This window comes from Simochromis diagramma, unplaced genomic scaffold (genome assembly GCF_900408965.1).
Source record: "Simochromis diagramma unplaced genomic scaffold, fSimDia1.1 OVJJ01000320.1, whole genome shotgun sequence".
NCBI classification, from domain to species: domain Eukaryota; kingdom Metazoa; phylum Chordata; class Actinopteri; order Cichliformes; family Cichlidae; genus Simochromis; species Simochromis diagramma.
This window is the reverse complement of record NW_024386773.1, coordinates 10,006,418-10,013,281: the sequence shown is the minus strand read 5'-3', so window position 1 is coordinate 10,013,281 and position 6,864 is coordinate 10,006,418. Positions and strand designations below refer to the sequence as shown.

Sequence of the window (6,864 nt, the reverse complement as noted above, 5' to 3'; positions counted from 1 at the left end):
TTTTATATTAAGTGAATGTTAGAGAAATAATTTGTCATGTAAGATGCTATTACCACTAATTGCATTTTAGATCATTGAAATTATCTTTGAAAAATATCCCATTCGAGATAGTGATGTTGCATGGATGGATGCTCACAGGCATTTCTCCAGATGGTGTGTGTGTGCGTATGTGTGTTTGTGAATCTGGCTTCCTCTGTCTTTGCACAAAGCCAAATATATCCCAGAAGACTATAAGACTATGGTGAGATCACACTGTTGATACCTATCATAGTCTGAATATGCTTATTTTTTCATTCATTCAGACAGAGGCCCAGCCTGTGTACATATACACGTACACAAAAACACAGATGTTCTTGCCTTACATGTAGTGTTTCGGGTTTTTTCAGCTCTATAAGTACTGAGCACATGTGCACATTTTTTCCATAAGTGCAGAAATATCACACTGTATTATTGTGTAAGCTCATTCTATGTCATTCCTAATTAAAATCATTTCATTTAAAATTAATATTGACATTCTCCAGCAAAAGATGGTAAATATTGACAGCAGCTCTTCTTGTGACTTGGTGTATTGTGTGTTTAGTGGGAGGGTAAACATACTTTGAATAGGCTGATGAAATCTGGGTAAGCTGTCAGCTGAAAAAAATATGGATTAATATTCACATAATGTAGGAGGCATAAAGGAGCTAGGTTTTTCAGTATTTCAGATTTTCTCAAGCATTGATTGTCTTCTGTATCACTTTTTAAAGCATTGTACTATTCACATTTCCATTTCTAAATCTCCCTGTGTAAACATTTGTAAAGCTGTGATTTTGCACAGCATTGAGCTAAATGCTAATGTCAGCATGCTAAAATTCTCACAATTACGGTGCTCATGCAGGTCGCTGCGGTGTTTACAGTGTTTATGTTGCCCCTTGTAGCTTTATATGGAACACAAAATAAGAGTTGAGGCTCATCATGTGATTATTTTTTCATTAGACAAACTAAGAAAGCAAATTATCTCATGACTGCGCCATAGTTCTTGATTAGGAGAAATGTAGCTGTTATGTACTCTGCACATATTACTGCTCTCTACACCTCTCTGCACTGACTTTAACAAACTGATATGTCCTGTGCAGAATATTTAAAGATACTGTGAGAAATAGAGGAACTTCCATAGCAGAGCTAAAAGTAAATACTTTGGGGGAAGTGGGGAGAGTGAAAACTTATTTGAAATAAATCATGAATGCATTAATCTCTCTTATTGGTATATGAAAGAGTCAGTATTGCTGGGTTAGTATATAGTCACATGCTTTTAAACCTGCTCTTCATTTAGTTTTGATATAAGAAACTGTAATGATATGAAGGTATATTTTCATAATTGTCAGTGTGTGAAGTATACCAGGTTTATGGCTAAAAGGATAAGACATGTGATAAAAGGACAATGAAATGAAGTGAAAAAGAAATGTGTTTGACATACAGTACTTAGCAAAAGTCTTGTGTCACTTTTCATTTCTTAGAATTTTTCTTCCAAGGAGCAAGACCGTGATGTCATTTCTTAATGTGGTCTTGAGCAATGCTAGGACCTGACCATTTTCAGGAGGAATGTTCTTTTTGTTGGTGTTGTTTTTTAGCAATGCTACTTAACACTGACTTATGAATCATTCAACCAATAAAAAGGCACCTAAGGTATAAACCAGTTGTGTCTACGGATAAGTAACTTGGCAAAAAAAACCCCAAAAAAACCCCCCAAATTAAAATCGATTCTACTAGCAGCCTTTTGCAATTAATTTGTACCTTTTTTTTAGATTAATCTACAAAAAAAATAATAACCATGAGACCATTTGACAGGAATAAAATTGTTTTATCAACAACAAGGTGATTCCTAAAGAGCTATTAGCCAAAAAGGCATATCTTGGCATGGTGTACAATTGAGGGAAAGAAATTAGGAAATTGGACAAGTGGATGAGAAAAAAGAAGTCCAGCTTCACGAATCAGAGAGAACTTTACCTTTCAAAAACCTTTCTGTGCACAAACATGTCTAAAACTATGAGTAACATCCCTCTGGCTCACTTACAAAACGTTACATGCATGTGAACCTGTCGCCTGATATGCACAGATCACGTTGCATGCCGATTTGGACTTTTGAGACAAATTTTACACTGTCAGCTCCACACAGATCCACAAATGTAAGCTGGATAAATGGATTTTTTGTTTTGTTTGTTTGTTTGTTTTTTAAAACAAAGCGAGCATAGTAAAACATACTTTTAACCATACTTTTTATAGACACTAAGCTGTAGCCTGTTGTGAAAAGTCAGTGCACAGCTGGAGAGGGAACACCGTGGTTGTACATCATTGTGGATCATCCTCTGGTGTGAGTATATGCTAACTAATCTCTGTATATTTTGAATATAGATATGATTCAGGTAATGTGGGATAACACTTTGGTAATCTTCTCTGATAATACAGGGAGTGCAGAATTATTAGGCAAGTTGTATTTTTGAGGAATAATTTTATTATTGAACAACAACCATGTTCTCAATGAACCCAAAAAACTCATTAATATCAAAGCTGAATGTTTTTGGAAGTAGTTTTTAGTTTGTTTTTAGTTTCAGCTATTTTAGGGGGATATCTGTGTGTGCAGGTGACTGTTACTGTGCATAATTATTAGGCAACTTAACAAAAAAACAAATATATACCCATTTCAATTATTTATTTTTACCAGTGAAACCAATATAACATCTCCACATTCACAAATATACATTTCTGACATTCAAAAACAAAACAAAAACAAATCAGCGACCAATATAGCCACCTTTCTTTGCAAGGACACTCAAAAGCCTGCCATCCATGGATTCTGTCAGTGTTTTGATCTGTTCACCATCAACATTGCGTGCAGCAGCAACCACAGCCTCCCAGACACTGTTCAGAGAGGTGTACTGTTTCCCCTCCTTGTAAATCTCACATTTGATGATGGACCACAGGTTCTCAATGGGGTTCAGATCAGGTGAACAAGGAGGCCATGTCATTAGTTTTTCTTCTTTTATACCCTTTCTTGCCAACCACGCTGTGGAGTACTTGGACGCGTGTGATGGAGCATTGTCCTGCATGAAAATCATGTTTTTCTTGAAGGATGCAGACTTCTTCCTGTACCACTGCTTGAAGAAGGTGTCTTCCAGAAACTGGCAGTAGGACTGGGAGTTGAGCTTGACTCCATCCTCAACCCGAAAAGGCCCCACAAGCTCATCTTTGATGATACCAGCCCAAACCAGTACTCCACCTCCACCTTGCTGGCGTCTGAGTCAGACTGGAGCTCTCTGCCCTTTACCAATCCAGCCACGGGCCCATCCATCTGGCCCATCAAGACTCACTCTCATTTCATCAGTCCATAAAACCTTAGAAAAATCAGTCTTGAGATATTTCTTGGCCCAGTCTTGACGTTTCAGCTTGTGTGTCTTGTTCAGTGGTGGTCGTCTTTCAGCCTTTCTTACCTTGGCCATGTCTCTGAGTATTGCACACCTTGTGCTTTTGGGCACTCCAGTGATGTTGCAGCTCTGAAATATGGCCAAACTGGTGGCAAGTGGCATCTTGGCAGCTGCACGCTTGACTTTTCTCAGTTCATGGGCAGTTATTTGGCGCCTTGGTTTTTCCACACGCTTCTTGCGACCCTTTTGACTATTTTGAATGAAACGCTTGATTGTTCGATGATCACGCTTCAGAAGCTTTGCAATTTTGAGACTGCTGCATCCCTCTGCAAGATATCTCACTATTTTTGACTTTTCCGAGCCTGTCAAGTCCTTCTTTTGACCCATTTTGCCAAAGGAAAGGACGTTGCCTAATAATTATGCACACCTGATATAGGGTGTTGATGTCATTAGACCACACCCCTTCTCATTACAGAGATGCACATAACCTAATATGCTTAATTGGTAGTAGGCTTTCGAGCCTATACAGCTTGGAGTAAGACAACATGCATGAAGAGGATGATGTGGACAAAATACTCATTTGCCTAATAATTCTGCACTCCCTGTAGTGGGCTAGCGTGAAAGCTCAGATATCCCAGTTTTATACTGGGACCTTTATATTTGTGGATCTGTGCGAAGTTTGGAGTGTAAGATTTGTCTCCAAACCCCACGTGGGCATGCAAAGTTATCTGTGCGTATCAGGCAACTGGTGCAACAAATTTAAGGTTTTGTTAGAGAGGGTTTGTATGTATAGTTATAGACATTTTTACACACAGAAAGGTTTTTGAAAGACAAAATTATCTGATTCGTCAAGCTGAACCTAATAAATTCGGCATAAGTAATTACTATTTATTCTTGTTTGGATGAATGCATTTGTGTGGTCAAATTGGTTTGCACTTGTGTGTGGATTAGAGCATGCATTTGTGAGTTCTTAAAAGTTACACACAAATCACTGTATACATTTTGAAATCCTATTTTACCCTTGTGGATCATATCATGGGCATTCATAACACTTTTGAGGCAAATTTCTCTCCATAGAGAAAATGTTAGGACAATAGTGCGTGTCTGTAAACCATGTCGGAGATCTGGTGTAGTTTGGCCTACATTTCAGCCAGTGGTGTTTGGTTTCTTGTCAAAATTGATGGACTTATGAACACAGTAAAGTACAGTGAGATATTTATTCATCTCCGTACCCATCGGGAAAGAATCTGACTGCCAACTGCTTAATTTTTCAGCAGGACAGCGATCCCAAAAACACTGCCAATACAGGCAAAGCATACCTGAATAAAAGAAATAATAATAAAAAATGCAATGGAGCACTATCAGTCATGGATTGGTCTCCCCAGAGCCCAGACCTCAACATTACTGAAGTAATGTGGGATGAATTTGACAGAGAATGGGATAAAAGGCAGAAAAATTGAAAGAAGAGCTTTGAATGCCCTTCAAGGAGCCTGGAGAACTTTTCCTGAAGAAAACTTAAATAAATTACAAGAAAGTTCAGGCTGTGGTGAAAAATAAAGGCAGTCATACCAAATATTAACTTTTAAGCTCATTAGAATAGTATAAACTCTATTTTCTTTGCAAGTGACAACAAATCACTGGGGGGTGGGGGCTCAAGATTTAAGCTCAGCACTGTAAGTGACACACTGACTGTATCTTTTAATTAAGTACTGCAGGCTTTAACAAAAGCTGATAAGACAAGATTTTTCAATGTCAGCTCCTTCATTGCTCCACATATTTCATAAGTCATTGTTACATTACATTTGATTTTGGAACTATCTTTCTCCAATACTTCAACATGTAATTCATAATATGTGTTGATCACACAGTGCAAAGTGTCAATGCAGCTCTTAGTTATATCACTTATAATGGTGAAATTGCAAAGACTGTTAAAGGAGTCCATTAAATTGAGTCAAACCTTTTTTTGGATTCATGGCACCAAAATAAAGTGTTACATGTTTTGATGTAGTAAATGAACGTTACCTTTGGGAAGGACAGGACACTTTTTAAAGCTCAAGCATATTATTACAAAAATCAAGTACCCTGACCTTTATTAATAATAAAATATTGATTTATATTTTTCTATTTCTACCTATTAGTGTCTGTGACACAGCCTTCTCATCTGTGGACAAGCCTCAGTTCTACCTTTGTAGTTGTGGTTTAATGTTTTTATAGCCAGAAGACACTTCGCAGCACAGCAAGCAATGTTAATTTCCACATCATTTCATTAAAAAATGCTCCAAAATGCCACAACCATACTTGTGATGTGAAGTTCAAAGAGCTGTAGCACACCCTTTATAATAAAAAAACTTGATGTATATATATATATATAGTAAATTCCTTGATTAACTGTCACAAAGGGAGCTATAGAGCCCCAAACTGCTTCTTGTACCAAACATGTTTACTTCTGTTATAAAGTTTAAGGGTTTAATTTTGAAACGGTGTCTATGGGGATTTTCTGCCCCGGAGGTTAAACCTTTGGAATGAAGGGGACGCTGCATAACAATTCACCAGGCCTCCAGTGAGTCGTGTGGAAGCTCTACATACGGTTTTGTGTGCGAAATTGTAGCACACCTTAAATCGCTCACCTACAGCAGATGAACCATTAGATAGCGAATAACTACCTGCCTTCGTTTGTGTTGAACTCGGAGCGAGTTCTCACCTTTAAGACGTACTCTGTTTGATCACACAAAAGAATATGAAACAAGTCGACTTTCTTTCATGGTATGTTTCAAAGGCATCAGGCTTTCTCAATCCTTCCACCAGTCGAGCTGTTCCCTTATTATGTGTTCCTCTATGTCGCAGACAGGCGATGATTGCCTTAGGGTATGCAACCACAGTGTGTTCACAGATTGGACTTCATTAAAGCGCAGAAGATTGCACAGGACAGGGATCACTGAGCCCCTCTCTTCTGTCTGTCTGTCTCTCTCCCTTTCTTTCCTTCACTCAGTCTCACTTGACAGACTGAACTAGTGTCCCGACGGCAGAGATTAAATATAAAAGAAAAAAATTAATAAATAATGTGAGCGGGGGAAATGGTGAAAGTTATCTTATTAAAACTTGAAAGAGGGATGCAAAAGAGAAGGAGGTGCTGAACACTGAAACTGGGGAATATATCCAGACGAACTATCAGGGGCCAGATGGCCACTACTAAGCATGCGTGCTTGCCTGTCTGTGTATTATATTTGTTTTTGCACATGCAGGTATGCGGCACCGGTTATTGTAAGTCTGGTCTTATTGAAAACTTGCATGTCTACTCTTGCTGCAGGCTGAGTTTCGAAACTTCCTTTATTCTCTACCGAGGACAAAGAAAGTTTGAGTTTTAAACTGACCTTGCTCATGACCAAGAGAAGACTTTTTCAAACATTGCTTTTCACTTACAATTGCAAAATAGGATGAATTCTTGGAGTTTATGTAGATGTTT

At 38.1% G+C, this 6,864-nt stretch overlaps 1 protein-coding gene across 1 annotated transcript in view; it reads left to right on the top strand.

The window, feature by feature from the left end:
* asic1b (acid-sensing (proton-gated) ion channel 1b) overlaps window positions 1-6,864 on the top strand; it is a 167,930-nt gene that overhangs the window by 41,293 nt on the left and 119,773 nt on the right. The window lies entirely within an intron of this gene.